Here is a 19,431-nt window from a genome sequence, read left to right as displayed (position 1 = left end):
TCCTCAAGTTATTTCCTCAAGCCCATGCCAACACTGAGCATTAGAATTTAAACAAACATTTTTAATGTATGAGTTGAAAATCTCATGTTTAAATATTTTATTCTCTCTCTCTCTCTCTCTCTCTCTCCCTCCCTCTCTCCTCTCTCTCTTTGTTCACCAATGACATTAAACTGCCAATGTATATTTCTCAAAGTTCTTTTTCTGTTCAATTCCTTATTTCACTTTCCTTTTGGAAAAGCAGGTATATTTTTGAAGTCAAAGATATTAACAGAGGCACAACATGAGTAATAACTCAATTATGCACAAGTTGTCATCCAGCTATTTTTATCTAACATTTTTTGGAGGGAGAACTAAAATAAAACTAGAAAGATCCTTTTTTAATATTTTTTTAAAAATCAAGATTCAGTAAAAGAAACAAGTAGTTGCATAATAAGAGAGTATGTAAATGTGGAAACAGAATTTAACACATATATTCAAGATAAGAAAATTCTATCACAAGTAAAATATTTTAACACTTTTGACTAGGTATATGCTCACTAATGACATAAGAGATCACCATTTTGAATTGTCCTCTTTCATACTCCGCAGGGTGCTAATATGACAAGACTTTGAAGGTGACTTCACTTCATTTGAATCCCAGCTCAGTCCCACATCAACTGTGCAACTGCAGGAGATGCTTAATCTCTCCAGGCTTCAACTTCCTCATTTATAAGGTAGTAGCTATATGATCATTTTTGTATTTTTGTTTGTTTGTTTGTTTATCTTTACTATTGAAAGTGTTACATATGTCCCCTTTTATTCTCCCATTGTCCCCTTCTAGCCTTCACCCACCCCCTGCCACAGGCCTTCACCACACCATTGTCTGTGTCCATGGCTTATGCATATATGCATACACATGATCATTGTTGGATGAATAGATGAGCATAAATAAAGGTCCCGGAACATAATAGGTGCTCAATAATATTGTGTCTCCTTGGTTCCTTCCATCTGGATTGCAGCTTATTTCTATTTTAAAACATCATTCAGTAACATGTCTTTTTTAAAAACGTAAATTTCTCCATCTTTTTTCAATATCCTTTATTTAAAAAGAAGTATTTGCCCATCATCTATTTAGGCAATAATTAGCAAACTAGTCTGTGGATCATTATAGTGACATTTATGACATCTTTACATCATTCATATACATCATTGTTGAGGTATTGACTTAAGAGCCTAAAACCTCCACAGAACAGAGGGAGAGAATGACCCTTTAACTATAAACACAGGTGACCAGTATGCCTTAGACTTCTCAGAGCCCACACAATTTGCATGCCAGTATTGAGACAATCACTGCTTTTTCACATTGATTTCAGGTAACACAACTTTTCACTACTAACTGAGTCCTGGGGCAGTGAGGACTATTTTGGAAAAGCAAAAATTATTCAGAGTAAAGGGAACAACACAGCCTTAAATATTTTCTTAGCCCTTACATTCACACCTTAAACCACAATTGGAAAATAAAGAATAAATGTAGTTTTAGCAACAAATTGTGTTTTTCCAGCTGTGGCTTTGGCCCTGTATTCTACAGTAAAACTGCCAACTGCTTTTGCTTAGTCTCACAAATACTTCCAGGAACCCAAATATAGCATCTTAACATGTGTTCAGGGGTATATCAAAGGATAATTCACCGTAATCAAAATGAATTTATCCCAGGAAACTTTTATAAGCTTGTGTTTTCTTAGTGAAGAATCTTTGGAAAAACTATTGTACTTATCTCTAAGAAAGCAAACTTAATTTGTGCAAGCCTTTGGGATTAATACTTACCTCCTGAATGATAGCCTTTTTTAATAAAAAATATCTCCTTTAAAACTTTTAACCTATAATAACAACTAGAGGCCAGTGCATGAAATTTGTGCACTCAGGGGGTCTCTCAGCTCGTTGGGGAGTGGCCTAAGCTGGCAGTCGGACATCCTCAGTGCTGCCATGGAGGTGGGAGAGGCTCCTGCCACTGCCGCTGTGCTAGCCGTGAGCCTGGCTCAGGGCTTCTGGCTGAGCGGCGCTTCCCCTGTGGGAGTGCACTGACTAACAGGGGGCTGCTCCTGTGTTAAGCGTCAGCCCCCTTTGTTCAGTCAATTTGCATATTAGCCTTTTATTATATAGGATTACAATAGCCAATAATTAAATAATGCTTACTATGTGTCCAGCACTATTCTAAAACTTTCCATGTATTAATTCATTTAATACCTCAACAACTCTGTCAGGTAGGTACCATTATTACCCCCATTTTACAGATGAAGAAATTGAGGCATGAAAAGGTTAAGTAACTTGATCAACACCACTGAACTAATAAATGGAAAACCAGGTTTTGAACTAGGCCAGGGGTGGGCAACCTTTTTGTGAGTGCGTGCCAAAACCAGCAAAATCTCTGACTCAAAATTCTTCTGCGTGCCAACCCTAATTTTTTGAGAACATGTTACGCCTACTTGATATCTCTTAAGGTGTACATATGTGAAGAACCTTGAAGAAATAATAAAATTCATTCGAGCGACAAAAACACAGTATATGATAATGTATACATGTACATGGATAGTCCGACAGAAAACTTTATGACTCCGTTTGTTATTATCAGTGGGACTTTTGCTGCTGCATCACTGATGACAGAGATTTTACATCAGGTTTATATTTCATGATTTTCAGAGATATGCACTAGCTACTACTTTCATCCGTCAGGCTACTCCTATTATGAGACTTAACAAAATTCATCACTGAGAACAAAGATTCACAAGCATATGTGGATGAAACCAAAACACTGGTCAGATCTAGGAAGGCAGGGAGAGTTAAGGCAGAGGCATAGAAATTGCTCTTCCCCTCTCTCATCAATCCATGTCTATGGTCTTTAAGATAACTTGTTAGGTAAAATTATTTATTTATCTAAGATGCACCTACACTGAATTTATCTGAAAAATAAAAAAGTTGATATTAAGAAAAAAATTGTAAATGGAAGATTATAAGAGAGGGTTTCGAGTGCCAGCAAAAGTTACTGGCGTGCCATGTTTGGCACGCGTGCCAGGGGTTGCCCACCCCTGAACTAGGCAGTCTAGATCCGGAGTCCCTGAATTGTAACTATTGCATATTGTTTTCTCTTTTTCTAAATTGGCTTATTTATTGGAGTTTATTTGGTTTTAAAACTCAAATGGCCAGTCTTCATGGTCATCTAGGTTCATTTAGCAACCTCTAAGGAGTCATTTTGTTTCTAAACAGCATTGTGTAGAACAAAGGACTGAAAAGTGTGCAAGCAATCTGTAACTTCAGATTTATATAATGTGTTGACTATCAAGGGGTCAAATTAGATACTGAAAATTCAATGTCCTTGAAATATTAAAGTGCTACCTTAAAACAAATGTGAATTCTTATCTACAAGTCATGTATTTTTAAAAGTAGTTCTGTATTACTTATGCATATTGCCTTTTTATAGATATCACTTTTTTCAGTAATCGGTTTATTTCAGACAGCAGCCACAATTGGGGCAGAGGAATATATATATATTTAATATGCACATTAAATACATATATTTATATATTTTTTATTCTTCTGTCCCAATTAAAAAATATATATAATATTTTCTTGCATCCTGGGGCAAGCACACATTCAAATACACAAAGAGCTGCCATTTGAACGTCGCTTTCTGTGTACTGGATTAGCCTCTCAGCTCTCTAACCCGAGCTGTAAATTTAGATGTCTTTGTTCAGTGTGCTCTTTGGTTCAGCACACACGGTCTGGCCCAGCCGAGCCGCGGAAGGCGCTCTCTCCGCCCCTTGGAGAGCGGCAGGACTGATTCCGTATGCTCCAAGCCAGGGGTAATGTAATGTCCAGAGCTTTATTCCCTGAGTCAGTCAACCATCCTCTCAGCCTTTGACTTTCTGGCCGCTGCTAATCTGCAGACCTCACGGAAGTCTCTAGACAAGGGAGATGTTGAACATGGGCTGCGGCATCAGCAGAGCGGCCGGTGGTTGCAGCCAGGCAAGGGCCCGACCTCTCATTTACACAGGCCACGCTCGGCGGGTGCCTGACAAATCCCGAGGCAGAACCACCTCTACAAGTCAGAAATAACCACAATGCCGTTAAAAACTGCAAGTGAAACGTGTTGGTAACTTTTCCCTAATGTTGCCAACAAGCAATTGTCCCACAGTACAAATATTTTCCAATCCCTAATAAATGTAACCTTTTTTTCTTCTTTTTTGCTCAAGGGGACAGGAAGCTTATGCACATACAACCACTTCAAAGAATTGCCTCTGTTCTTTTTTTATCTTACCAGCTTCAGTGTTAAGTTGCTCAACTGCTGCTATAAATATAGTGTATGTCATGGTCTTACTGCACTATTTCCTCCAGATTTATATACTCTCCAACAGGTACACAAAAATATGTGTGCATTCATTAACCCTCAGAAATATAGGAATTCAAAAAACAATTTTTGACCCTTTTTATTCTCCCAGTTACTAATGAGGCTTTTTAAAAAAAATGCCTAGAACATTATCTTTAAAAAGATATTTTTAAGCTATTATATTGAGTGTATACCCTGAACTATTATCATTGGGAGGGGAAAGACACCATTGCTAGAGTATCCTGGTCTAAAACCTAGAATCTTTAGTCAGAAAAACAGTTCAATATAACAAATGTCTATCTCACACCAAAGCTGAAAAGGAACGAAATGTATAGCACAGCCCCAGCCTTCATTAACTTACAGTCTCATTGCTGAGATAAGACACAGATAACAATGAAAGGAAAGGACAATAAAAGCCAGGCTTAAAATAGGAAGACGACTGTGACAAGTTTCTCTAAGCAAATGTGTTAGCCTGTGGAGCGAATGGGGAAAGGTGAGCCTGCCAGCTGCAAACACTGGAGACCCCCGCTTTCTGGCCACAACTCTGCTGTCCAGATGCCCGTGCTCTGTGAGAGGAGCAGTGTGGAAACTGAACCACCACCGACTTTTGCCAAACTTTCCAACCTCACGGACCACCAGTGGTCTGCGGACCACTGGTTGGCGACCGCTGCTCAAGAACATGTCTTCCAATAGAACTTTCTAAAAGGATGGCAATGTTCTATACCTGCTCTGCTCTGACCCATAAGGGTACTCACCAGCTGTCTGTGGCTACTGAGCACTTGATATGTGGCTATTGTAACAATAACTGGATTTTAAATTGTATTTCATTTGAATTCATTTGGTATTTAAGTAGCCATATATGGCTAGTTGCTATGGTATTGAACAGGTCGGCTCCGTGAAATGTGTGCAGTGTGATTTGAGCCAGAGATTGCCCAGTGGTTCTAGCCCTGGGAAGTAGGCAGCACTGGAAGATGCCCTGCATATGAAGAGTACAGGGACAGTCTAGAATTTCTCATTAGACAAGGCTCTCAAACATGCCCAATATCAAGTACCTATGTAGTGTATCCTCTTGATTAATGTTCCTTTTCCTCTAAAGTACAGTGGTAACTGTTCATTTTCTACATTTCAGGGGGGAAACAGTAAAGCAAATCAGCTAATAATTAAAAGTTTTCCAAAAGGTACTAATGGCTTTATAGGTTGTGTGTGTGTGTGTGTGTGTAGAAGAAAATAAAACTTTTTTATATAAGACCCATTACGAATATAAGACTATGACGTGTTATAATCATTTATATTTGGGAAAATGTCTTCTTCAAAACCATAACTATACCGAACATTCCTACCGTAACAATATAGAAATTTTGAAATACTGCAAAAAGGATTTCACATAACACTTAGCTAGGGCCTGGGGCATTTATGGCAAATCAATGGCAAAGATATTGCTTCCTACTTGGGGACTCTGAATTAATCAGAGGAGTGTTTGCCATATGTCTTCATGATCAAAGTATTGTTCTAGGACTTGTAGGCAAGGTAGAAGAACATGACTCTTGAAGGCTGGAAGAAGGACAAAAGGAGGCAAATCTGTGGCCTCAGTTTGAAATGCTTTCCTACACGCCTGTTCTAATGAGCCAAGCAAGGATCGCTGCAGCCCCGGGCTCCTGCATGCACGGCAGACATGGCGAATGAATTGTGCCGTTTTTCCTCGCGATCATCTCAACACAGGGCCCCATTCGCAATCTCTTGGAATTGTCACCTGGGCTGAAACCCATTTACTAACTCCTGTGCTTCTGTGCGCACCTTGGTCTTTCTAAAGTGGGTCATAAAAGCGGTAAACAAGTAGGAAAGTCTCATTATGTGTTAAATTGTGGGTGAAAAGCTCCCTGGAGAATCTGGGGGCACTTTATCAAAAATTTTCAAAAGCGAAGTTTTATTGTTGTTTTCCACAAATTGTTTCTAAGCAGGTACCCATCTAAGCTCCAAAAACAGCAGCAATTATGAGTTGGATCAAGGAATTTGCAACCAATGGGGGGGGAGGGGAGGCGGTAATCTATAAAATGAGGCTTTTGGAATCAGTAAAACAGTAATATTCTTTCTCTTAAATCTCTGGCGCCTGAAAGCTCAGAGAACTGCAAGGTAATATTGCTCTAACAATTTTTTTTACAGTAGAAATTATAATTGAAATTTGCTACATAACAAGGATAACTAAAACTCAATCATTTCACACTCTCCCACATATGCCTGAGGATACTTGGGGGTAAATAGATTTCTTGAAAGCAGCCACCGACTATGGCTAAATTACATCTCACCAAGTAAACTCATTGGCTTTTTAATTACTCTGCTGATGGTCACATGCTGTTGCCACTATCTCATACTGAAATGATATTGATTCGATGTTTAACTCTGATGTGTTGAGGAGAAAAGGAAAAAAAAGAACAGACAGAACCTTCTTTAAAATGTTTTTTATTTATACTCCTAAGAGTCCATTTTTTAAAGTATAGGTATATATATTTTTTTAATCTGTTTCTGCTGTAAGTTGTCAACATCGGATATTTGCTTTAGAGAGTTCTGTTTGTGCATCAGCGTTCAAGTAGGATTCATGTGACCACTGTCCTCTACAGAACCTTGACAAAAACGACAGGCACATCTCCAGAGGCAACAGCAGAAACCAAATGTTTAAGTAAAGAACACAGTCGCAGGTAGAGGTTTTCATGCACAAAACTGTATCAGAAAATGAAACTGAGGGGAAAGGAAGCTGTCCTCACTTGGTATGGAGGAATTTAAAAATTCGCAGCGATTTGCCCTAACCGGTTTGGCTCAGTGGATAGAGCGTCGGCCTTCAGACTTAAAGGGTCTCAGGTGCAATTCTGGTCAAGGGCATGTACCTTGGTTGCAGGCACATCCCCAGTAGTGGGTGTGCAAGAGGCAGCTGATCGATGTTTCTAACTCTCTATCCCTCTAACTTCCTCTCTGTAAAAAAAAAAAAAAAAATCAATACAATATTTAAAAAAAAATTCACAGCAATTTAAGTACAATTAAAATAGTTGATTTTCCTTTTTTAAAAAAAGTAATTTTATCTCAGTTTGACGGCATTAAAAATAAAGTGCTATTTTCTTTTAGAATTCACCCCATAACTTCTGTTCCCATGCTTGTCAGGTGCCCTTTGAAATCGTTTCTGACCATCTTTGCTGAGAACTTCATTTCCTTTTTGGTGGCCTATTTAGCCATGATGTTGTATCATGCTGGCAAAGCAAAATAGGGAATTGGAGGCAACTAATCACATAATTAAAGTAAAAAACCTCAGGTAATTCAGGTCAACAGGGCTCTGGATGTCAATTATCCAGTCAGTCATCTCAATTCTTCATTTCAATAGAGTGACCCTATTCTTTAATTATCCTTAATTAGTGATAGTGCCAGATCTATTAATTACAAGTTTTTAATTTGCTTCTATATGTTATATATCATCCTAACTATTCAGGTTTCAGTTTTTAAAAAGCCAAATTCTTGAATGTGTACCATCATGATTTCACATAATTGAACAATAAATAATTTTATGTCAACTAATTGCCTGGTTATTACCTGAGTCTTATGCATAATGGAACAGAGCCTCCTCGAGGAACTATAACCAGCTCAATACTCAGGGTCAAGTTCTTGTTGTACAGCCATTAACAAGTTGGGTTCAAAACTAAGTTCTTCTTTCCCGTTACAGCAGAAAAAGTCTCTTCACAGTCCGGTCCCAATCTACCTCACACTCCCCATATCCTGACAATCCCCTGCTCACAAAAGCTCCTCTCTGTTTTCTAGACAGCCCCTGCTAGTGTTTTAACTCTGTGCTATAGCATGTGGGGTTCCCTCAACTTGGACAATCCTCCCCGGAGTAAACTTGTATTGACACCTTGACATCAATCCTTCTAAAAAACCCCTTTTCCTTCTCCCTTAGCGCTTTATCCATATCTCTATTATCTGCCTTAATGCACTTCCTGTTTAAATGGTTAAGTCTGTCTCCTCCACTTCACCATGGGCACGTTAAAGGACATCGAGCTGTAACAAATTTGGGGGACACATTTAATGAGGAAGCCTGAGTAAAAAGATTATTTAATGACTGTGGAAATCCGTTCCTGGAGGAAGAGTGAGGAGCTGGTGTATGTGGCATGCTGGGTTCTCAGGTTTGCCTAATGCAGAATGTAGGCTCTCTACTGAGTCCCTGGGCTTTATGGGGTGAAGATATTTGCCCAACTTTCTAGTTGGAGCTTAATGAGAAGCCTTTCTGGTAACCTGAATCTTTCACACACTGAGAAGTGACAGTAAGGAGTTCCTACCTGTGTAGAATGAGCATGACTTAAGCCAAAGGAGGGAAAAGCATAATTTTAAGTCTATAAAATGAAACCTTGCTTCAAACTCACTCATCTAATGTAGACCTAATGCTTTGCATCAGAGACAACAACCAGCTAGGTCCAGTGGAAGAGTTTCTCTCCTTCCCCAGTTTTCGGAAAGTCATCAAAACCTTAGAGTACTTGTTACTTGCCTTCTCCACCTAAGTTCTGCTGTGAGACTTTACATAAGCTATGGTTTTTATACTTTTTTAATAGAATTTATTTTAAAAGATGATAACTGATATAATCCACTAATCACATTTTTGTGATTTTATTGCATTATGAATGACATATATGCATGACTCAGATGGTTCTATTTTCTATGGCACCAAACACCACGTAGAAGGCACGCCGAATGTAAGTTTCACTGTAACATAAATTTTAATATATGCATCATTAACTAATTTAAAAAGAGTTACATATAATTTTGTTTGTCTTCTATATGAAAATAGGGAATGTATGCTATTATGCAGGACACTTCCAGAACTGAGTTATGACTCGTTTAACCAGCATTTCATTGATGTTGATTAAAAGTGAATTGCAGAAGTATAAGGATTTCATGGGGAAAAAAAAGTTTGGGTACTGTTGTAATTAATATATTACTTCCCTGTTATATTTGTGGTCCAATATGCATTCATTATTTCCTCTTTTCTTCACACTGCCTCTCAATCACACAAGTTCTAAAGTGCTAAGTGGTGTATAAGCTATTACATAATTGTCCTTTTGTGGCCTGCAGAGACACTACCCCCCAGTGCATTCCACTGTGAAGGAATTTGGGTTCCCTAGGATATGAAAAGCAGCTCAATTAAAGCCAAGGCCTTAAACAAAGAAACACGGTCCTGGGATGGTCCCTGCAGCAAATTAAACTTCAGGGACTCTTTATGAAAGGCTTCCAGTCAGGTAGATGATTTTGGCAAAGATCAGCATGAGTGGATTGGAAAAATAAAGTTGAGTGTTCTTTAGGCTAAGTTACAGAGTTAGGGTGTGACAGTTTTTCATATTTCATTGGTGTTTCAGTTATCTACCTAACACCAATACTTAGTAGCTTAACACCAAAGCAAGGTATCATTTCTCATCATTCTGTGGGTTGATGGGGTGGTGCCTCTGCTGATGTTGGCTGGGCTCACTTGTGCAACTGGCCTGTTGAAGTATTCCAGTGCTTGTGTGTACAAGTAATTCTTATTTTATTGTTATAATTGTCCTATTTTATTATTAGTTATTGTTGTTAATCTCGTATGAGCCTAATTTATAAAGTAAGCTTTATTATAGGTGTGTATGTATAGGAAAAAAACATAGTATATGTAGGGTTCAGTACTATCCACAGTCTTAGAACGTATCCCCTGTGGAAAAGGGGACTACTGAATTAAGACTTATTTACCCAAAGAATATTAAAGTGTTTACAAAAAATAAAGCAGAAGAGATATTGTCACTAGGCACAGGGTGCTATCTTTCTTTCATGTATGCTAAATAGTTGGCAGAATCTCAGAGATTCCAGCTTTCAGGAGGTGCAACTAAGGAAAGTGAAACTACAGCTACTTTGAAGAGAGGCCAGGCAAAAAGAAGCCGTGTGCAACAGAAACCAGAGCAAGACCCAGGAACTATGGGAGAAGCACCAAAAATGATAAAGAAGAGATGCAAAAAATAACCATCCACATTTCACTGATTTGTCTAGAGCCAACCTTAAGTGCCCAGAGGATGTATCTTTTCCTCTGCAAACCTGACATTATCTGCAGCACTTAAGACCTTGAGTCTGGGCTCTGCCTCTATGATTTTAGTGGCTCCAAATTTGCTTTCCACATAGGCCCTCCACATCAGCAGCAAAAGGAGTCAGAACTTGGCATTCTATCCACAGCTCTCCTAGCTTGTTCCACATGTCAGGGCACTAACTCGGTTTTTTCTATGCTCATGTGCTTTGATTCTCCAGTTCCAGCCCAGTTGGTTTCCCCCATGCCCTTGAACACACCATGCTCATTCCCCTTCCCAGGCCTCTGCTCACAGTTCTGTCTCCCTTGATCCAAGTCCAGCCTTTCCTTTAAAGTCCAGATCAAGGACCATCTGACCCATAAAGCCTTCCCCATATAACTTTGATTCTCAACTGTATGACCTTCTGACTAGTGTTTCTAACTAGTGTATTCCAGACTACAGTGCTTTCCCTCCCTACCTGGAGCTCAGCCAAAGCTTTCCGTCAGTCATACTGGTAACTCTGACATTGCATCATGACTGCTAGGTTTATCTTCTATTGTAATTTTTGAGGCTGGGGTCATGTCTTGGACTCTTTCAACACCTTTACCACACCATACACAGGTGTACAGACAAAGAAGCTATTTATTAAACACTTATTGTTTGAAAGAGTGACTCTTATCCTGTATTCCAGTTTCTATCTCAATTCCAATATCCCCTCAAAGAACCCTGCATAATCATATCAATGAAGTTTAGAGCCAGACTTCTCATTTCCACCTATGTACACATAAACAACTAATCATAAATTTAAATAATAAGAATACAACCTCAAAAGCTTTCACATTACCAAATAAATGTTTACAATGCACATACATATCTACGTGCTCCAAAGGGTTAATGATCAATGGGTTTTTATAGCTCATTAATTGTTACATTCATCTTTTTATCTAAATTGTTAATGGCCTGCTTAGTCAATTGAAACATATTGCTTTGATATTAAAGCTGCAATTCAGACCTTTCTTTCTGGTGTAGGTTGTATTAAAAAATGTTAGGCCTTCTGCATAGGGCAGTGAGAATTGCCTTAGAGAGCTTCGCAACTCACTATACCACAGGCTGAAGAACAGAGACAACAAATCCGGTCCCATGACTAAGAGAGATAAGAAACTTTGCAATAAAATACACTAGTCAGAAGGTCATACCGTTGAGACTCAAAGTTATATGATTTCATTAGTAATAGATCCGACCTTGATTTTGAATTAAGCATCAAAATCCACGGAAAAGGAAGGAAATTAATCAGAATACCCCGATTTTTGTTTATTGAGGGTAAGTCATATTTTAGTAAACTAAGTTTTTAGCCTGAAAAAGAAACCATAGCATTTTATATTAAGACTTCATCATGAGCTAATGAACCATACAGTAAGAATAATGGTTCAGAGGGTAAGACTTTCTCTACCAATTATATACTAAAAATAAAAACAGGATTCATTTAACTTAGCTTACAGTATGTGCATTGTCTCATTCAAATACTCTCACCTTCTATTGCTAACAACAGGTCAAATCTGTAAAGAAAATTCAGGCCATATGAGGATGACTCAGATAATTTGACTAATTTCTAGTTAACTTATCATTATATTATCTAATAAGACTCCAACCCTATCGTTAATTAGGTAGCATGATTATTAAGCAATTAAGAAAATAAACACATAGAATCACTGATATTATACTATCTATAAAAAAACCTGTTTTCTTTCTACCTCAAATTCTTTAATAACCACCTACAAGAGAACAAAGATTAAAAGAAAATGTATTTTCCATCTTGGGATTCTGTGTATGCAGAGGGCCAAGTTAAGTTATAAGCAAATTTTCCACTGCATAGAGGATCAACGCCCTAAGCCTGGCCTTGTTCAAGGGTCAACTGTATTTCATTGCTCATTAGGCAGGCAGCCCACTTTTTAAAAAATCTACTCTAATTTCTTTTAAGTCCTGGGAAACAGTGCGGCAGGCCTAGCAAGAAAGTGGAGAAACCCACAAATACTAAGACTGAGTTAAAAGGAACAAAAGAGGAGACTCCAATAGAATTTGGAAAGAAACAAAAAGCCGGAGACGAAATGAGAGGACATAAGGCAGTGAGTTCTTCCAAAACTGAGCGAATAACTGTCTGGAGCATGTGGGTGCCCCCTGAGGAGAAAGGAGCATTGGCCCAGGAAGATCAGGGGCAGCAACCTGCAACAGCTGGAAATAACGAAGGACAAAGGCAGATTTCAGTAGTGGAAGAATCAAGGTGAGGAAAAATTCTAGCATCATTTCTAAGGCAGATGCCGCATTCTTCCTTTATACATTTTTATTAGGAAGCATGAGACTAGAAATGGTGCCAAGATTTCTGACCTTGGGTGCTGTGTTATCAGGAACCATCCTCAGGGAGCACCTTCCCTCACCAAAGACAAGGCTGGCAGCGAACACAAGCACCCTGCACTCACACTTGACCCCCCGGGGGTTCGGAAAAGCTTGTTTTTCTCACTGACATCTTTGCTGATTTGAGGTTCCTCCTAAAGTCTATCAATGCTTTTGAAACAAGGCTATCACATTTCTTTGCCCATGTTTTACATTTTTTCCCAGAGCCATTGATAATAAAAGTCATACAGGGAAAAATATGGTTTATAAGGAAATATTTTAAAATAGTGTGGATGGCTCAGTATATGTAGTTAGTGGATACGGGTTTAAAAAAAAACACAAAAAACACTATGCCATTTCCTAAGGACAAATCAGGAGCCCAGTCTGGATATAACCTGTGCCATTCTGAAATAAGTCAATAAATAAAAAGGCAATGGCATTTTTAACCACATATGCTAACTAGGTCATCTAATAATGATGACATGATTCCAGTCATGCAAGGGTATCATCTACTCATTATGATTCAAGTTATGGTCGATGACATTGATATAAGTTAGAGGAGTATAAGATAGAGGGAATATTTCATAGTAAATAGACCAAGAATGATTCCCCTTGGAATACTAAAGGTACAAATTGCTTTAGTTTTCATTTCCATGGCGCTAAATTTGTATTTCATGCGAGGGCCTATAATTGATGACTGCTTACTTCTCTGGGTGAAAAGGGATAAAAAAAATAGATTATGATTGTCAAGGTTGTTTGTGTTAGCTAAAATGGTAAGCAGTACCCTGAAATTTTCCTAAACAGCACACAGATTTTTTTTAAGAAAAACAAAGTTTTGGGCAAAAAGTTGCAAACCAAAATTCCCTGTATCATCTGGCTGACAAGGTTCACAGTTTTCCTTGGAACAATGATTGTATCAACTAACAGCAGAACAAACTCCAGTACAGCCATCCAGAATCAGTCCTGAATTCTTTCAAGAGCTCACAGCATTGAAGATTTTCTTATTTTACATTTTTAGAATATGAAATACCTGTGTTTGTTTCATATTTTGGTATTCTCTTCTCAAAAAAAATTCTAAGCTAGTTAACAAAAGCATCTCAATGTTGCTATACTTAGTACATAATTTAAAATTCATAATAATTACTTCCATAGGTCAAATTCTCCTCTTCCCCAAATTCCCAAATGCCTCTCATTATCTTAGGTAGTCCTATTTCTAAATTTCTCTTGATGTGTTGTAGATACTATTATGTCCTACTTCTGCGAATAAGTCATTTCCATTCTGTGTGTTGAAGTATTAATTTATATAAGCAAAGGGCAATCACATTTAGTTAAGAAAAATAAGAAGCTATTGCTCTAGCAAGTATTCATTTGGGTCCCTAAGCACATAACCACATAGGGTGTGTGTGTGTGTGTGTGTGTGTGTGTGTACTAAATAACTAGCAAATCGTCATGTTTCAAAACACTCAGTAGGTTTGTTTCTCACACTATAAAAATGCTATCATTTTTAAAAGGTTAATTTTGAAAAGAATCATAAACTCTATAGTGACTTTTTATATTATCTGATATTTATTCATTACAGCAGTGCTTTTCAATGTATCTATGGGAGAGAGAAAGAAAATTTTTTTTCAAGTTTCCAATTCATAATGGATAAATACTTTAGTAAAATACACTAAAAATGAATGTTGCAGTCACGTCTAATCATTTCAAAAGTTTCCAAATGCTGGCTCTCAATGTCTATATCATCTTATTGCAGACTAGCAACCAAATGTACTGCTTAGCTCTTGGTGCCTGGTATCTAAGAGGTAACTTTAAGTGTTCCTCAAATAGAAAGCATAAAATTCTGTTTTCAGAAAATGGACTTAAATATTATAGACATATCTAAATTTATTTTTGTGAAAGCAAAAACAATCAATCTTTTTTTTTTCTTCTGACATGCAAAACCAGAGGTTAATAGTTGAGAGGTAATTCTGTCTGGGTGACTTGAATAAAAATTAAGGTGGGTGAGATTTGGAAGAGGCAAGAGGTAAGGGGGGAAATTCACTGGACATTGGCAACTATTTAAAGTAGCAGGGCACAGAGAGCAGAGGAAGTGTGCTTTGGTTGGTATGCCATAGTTTACTGACACCAGTAAGAAATATTTACAGAGAAGTTTTATTTGGGGAGTCAATAAAAATCCTAACAGAACATTTAAAAAACCTCATTTAATATTGACTAAGCTTAACCCCTATGTTATTTAGATTGCAATAAACTATTACAGAAAATCTGATGAAATAGTAGATTTAACAAAACAGAAGCTCATTTGTACCCAGGTAGAAGTTGTCTTGATAAAATAGTTGCTAGTATTGGTTCCACAGTGCAAAGGTATTTATGTTGAGACTCTTTTTTTTTGGGGGGGGGGGGATATAGTTTTCCTTTTTTATTAAATTTATTGGTTAACAAAATTATACAGTTTTCAGGTGCACAATTCTACAGGACATCATCTGTACCCTGTATTAAGTTTTCAGCACCCCAAGTCAAGTCCCTGTCCATCACCATTTATTCCCCTTATACTCTCTCCCAACCCCTCCATTACTACACTATTGTCCGTGTTGATGAGTTCTTTCTTTTTTTCTTTTTTGTTCAAACCCACACCCCACCCAACATCCCCTCCCCAACAGCTGTCAACCTGCTTTCTATCTATGAGTCTGTTTCTATTTTGCTTGTTAGTGCATTAGATTCCACATTTGAATGAAATTATATGATACTTACCTTGTCCATTTTGTCATGGTCCCAAAATGATTGCCACAGCTCTGGCCATCGTATCTGCATTCCAGGTCGAAAGAAGAAGCAAGAGAAAATGGTGATACCTTTATCAGCAAAAAGATGGAGTCCACTTATGTCACATTGGATGGAACAAGTTAAATGGCACTCATAACCACAAGGGAGGTTGAAAAATACAGGTTTCTTGAACTGAATTTGGCCTGAACCTAGAAAGAAGGGAAGAGGGAAAATTAGGTGGGCAACTAAGAGTATCTGCCATATACTCCAACTCTGACCTGAGCCAGGAAGAAGGTAAGTACAATTATCTAACACCAACTTTTCTTCAGCAACTGTACTAGATGCTGTGGTTGCATGATCTCATTTCATACTCTCAATAACCCTAAGGGCAGGCATCATGATGCCCATTTAACAGATGGGAACACCGAATTTTTGAAAGTTTAAGTGGGCATGAATAAGAACGTGGAATTTTATCATAAACTCACAAAATTTTGCCCCCTAAAATCCTGCCAGTTGATAGGCAAGAGTTCAGTTTATTGATATGACAATACTGTGAATTTTCACGATTCACACAATGGGATATAACAGGGGTCTAGTGCATCTTTGTGTACCATATGCATTGCTCATCTGTGAGCTGAGCAGCGCTTGCACCGGGCTCAGGCTTGCCAGGCAAGGCTACCCCTTGACCAGACATCTTTACTTTCAAATTTCCAAGGAAGAGACTCACAACTTTCCTGGGTATTTGTGACATCATCTAGCAACTCTTGTAGATGAAGCAAGCTCTAGGCAAAATGTAAGAACATTTCCCTTGCCTCCTGTCCCTGTGATTTCCCACAGGTTCCCATTCCTACACACTTTTACTTTCAAAACTGAACCTACAAAATCTGTAACTTGAAAAATGTTTAAGATCTTACATACGGGATATATTCCCATTTGAATAAGACAAGCTTGAATATCTAAAGGCTTCCACAGGACACAGAAATAAATCTCTAATAGTGGAACATGTGGCACTGGAAACCTCATCTTAAAGAAGGACACAGCATTTTCTCCATGCCCCTCAAGTCACATGTCAATGGCTGTGCACTACACCTATGCCATCTGTAAGAGATTTTTCTAGGACAGTCATAATCCAAAATATTCCCTCCATCTGTCAGATCATGTGTCAGACCATGTGTCTCAGTTTCTAATTCAGAAAATATGGCCCCTGTGCTTACACCAGTTCTGTTTACAGTTGCTTCTAACCCAAATGATGCTGGGTTGTTGTTGGTTGTTTTGTGTGTGTTGGTTTGGTTTTTTGTTTGTTTGTTTGTTTTTGCCTTATCCTTAGCTGACATGAAGAAAGCTACTCACCTTCACCGCATAGGCATCTCATCTATCTCACCTTATACTTGAAAGCTAGTGTTAATTTCCTCTCCAGCTAAAAGACCTTAGCTCATCTGGGTTCAGCATGGAGCCAGCACAGTCTATGGCATTGAGAGACACTTCATAAACATCTCTTACATAAACAAATGTCAATATTTTCTTTTTTCCCTCCTCCTCATACCTTCTCCCCCCAGGACTAGAAGCTCTAATAGAGATCCAAAACTTAGTGGGATTTGCAAGGATGAATAATCATAAAGATTACAATGAAGAAGAAGAAAAATAAGGAGCCCTCACGTCTACGTAGCACAGATCTGAACACACCAGCAGAGATGAAGTTTCTGAATGAGTGAGGACATTGCATGTTGGACAATAGTTCCTGTGATCACTACTACTACTACATTTAGAATCACGAAAGCAGATCCCAACTTGAGTAATGATTACATTAGCATGAACAGTATGCTTGTAACTTCAATTAATTACCTGCAAGTATTCATTATATGTCAAAACAAGGAACTGCACTTCCCTGGAAAAAGTGTTTGGGCAAGTGTGCAGAGGATATGGCTCAGTGGCTTCCAAGTCTCCGGTATCCTTTGTGTTCTCTGTGTGTATTCAGAGAATCATTGATCATCTGTCTTCTACATGCCCCCTACTATGTGCCCTGACCCGGAATCGAATTGTGACCTTGTGGTTCATAGGTCGACGCTCAACCACTGAGCCACCCTGTTCAACATTTCCACCCACACATCCCAAGGGTACCTCAACGTAAGATGTCCAACACCTGGATCCCTGGATCTCTCCCAAGTGTTGCTGATTTCTCTGTGAGGACTCTACCCTCTATCTTGGACACAAACTGAAAGACTTAGGCTTATTCTTGTATTGCCTCTCCCTCACCGCCTAGACTTCATCTCTCAACAAATCCTGACTCTTTTGCTTCTCTCTCATCTCTTGGGTCTGTCATCATGCCTCTTCTCCACTGTCACCACCTTTTGTCCAAACTACTATCTCTCACCTACACTTTGTAACAGCTTCCACCTGGCTCTGACATCCACCCAGAACCTTCCAATCCATTTCCCATAGTGAAGCCACAGAAACTCAATTCCAATCCTTTCACCCCCTCCCCGACCCCAGACAAATCATGTCAATGCATTCCCTTTGTTCTCAGAATCAGGCTTCTGGTCCACATGCCAGGCTCCAGCACCTTTCCTGCCTCACCTCCCCCACCTGGCCCCTGGTCTCTACACTCTGGTCACACTGTTCCTTAGTCCCTGAGCTGCCCCACTCTGCCCTCCTGATGCCTTTGCTGTGTTGGGAGCCCTGCTGGCTGCTCTTCCTCCACATCTTTCCCTCAGCCTGGCTACTTCAGCTGTTCTGTAACAACTCAAATAGGTCATCTAGTCCCGGGGACCCTCTTTTCTCTTATAGCCCCTTGTACCTCTCCATCATGGCAGTGATTCCAGATATAATCATTCATTTCACTAGTAACTTAATTAATGTCTGGGTCTCTATTATGAGTTGAATTACATCCACACAAAAAAAGGATATGTTGATATCCTAAACCTTAGAATATGGCCTTCCTTGGAAATAAGGCTCTTGCAGATGTAATTCATTAAAATGGTGCGGTACTAGAGAGAGTAGGGTGGGCCCCTGATCCAATGTGACGGTTCTCTTACAAAAGGCTATCCGTGTAAAGACATAGACATGGGCAATCACCATGTGAAGATGGAGGACCGGAGCAATGCAGTACAAGCCAAAGGCTGCCAACAACTGACAGAAGTTAGAAATAAGGAAGAATTCTCTGACAAGTTTCAGAGGGAGCAGGGCCTGCCAACACTTTGATTTTCAGACCTTTCTAGAAACCCTCCAGAACTGAGACAGTAAATTGCTGTTGTTTTAAAACGTGCAGTTAGCGGGATTGTTATGGCAGCCCTAGGACACTAATACAGTGTCCCCTCAGACTCTAAGACCATGAAGGTGAGAACTTTTTTTCTCACTATTGCTCACCCAGGTAATATAGCACAGTGTCTGCACTTAATAACCATTTAACCAGTATTTGAAAATGAATGAAAAATAAGCTAGTAAATGAATGACAAGACCTTAACTGTCATGTTTAATCAAAGAAAGTGAAATAAAACAACAAGGTCATTGACAAAATGAACAAGTTTAACAAAAACAACAAGTTCAATGACAAAAAAATCAAAATGTTGTTAAGACCTTAGTTTTCACCAGAACGGAAAATGCACAGGCACGGAGTTCTGGGGAATGCTGGGCACATGGGCACTCACATGCTGCTGCTGACAGAAAAAAAATTGGATGATCTCTCTGGAGCCAAAATATACATTTCAAGCCTTTTAGAAGTATATTCACACCTGGTTGGCATGGCTCAGTGGTTGGCTATTGACCTATGAACCAGGAGACCCTGGTTCGATTCCCGGTCAGGGCATATTGCCCAGGTTGCAAGCTTGATCCCCATTAGGGGGCATGCAGGAACAGCCAATCAATGATTCTCTCTCATCA

At 38.9% G+C, this 19,431-nt stretch overlaps 1 long non-coding RNA gene across 1 annotated transcript; it reads left to right on the top strand.

Annotated features, from left to right (window-relative positions):
- The first annotated feature begins 627 nt into the window (after positions 1-627).
- Positions 628-17,179, top strand: LOC139013111 (uncharacterized). Its single transcript, XR_011471933.1, has 3 exons — positions 628-713; positions 15,612-15,849; positions 17,112-17,179. It is a non-coding gene; the product is annotated as an uncharacterized lncRNA (long non-coding RNA).
- The last annotated feature ends 2,252 nt before the right edge of the window (positions 17,180-19,431 follow it).

This window comes from Myotis yumanensis, unplaced genomic scaffold, assembly GCF_028538775.1.
Source record: "Myotis yumanensis isolate MYYU_CA2020_CCGP unplaced genomic scaffold, mMyoYum1.0.hap1 SCAF_6, whole genome shotgun sequence".
Taxonomy (NCBI): Eukaryota; Metazoa; Chordata; class Mammalia; order Chiroptera; family Vespertilionidae; genus Myotis; species Myotis yumanensis.
The sequence above is the reverse complement of the archived record's forward strand: the minus strand, read 5'-3'. Positions and strand labels throughout refer to the sequence as shown.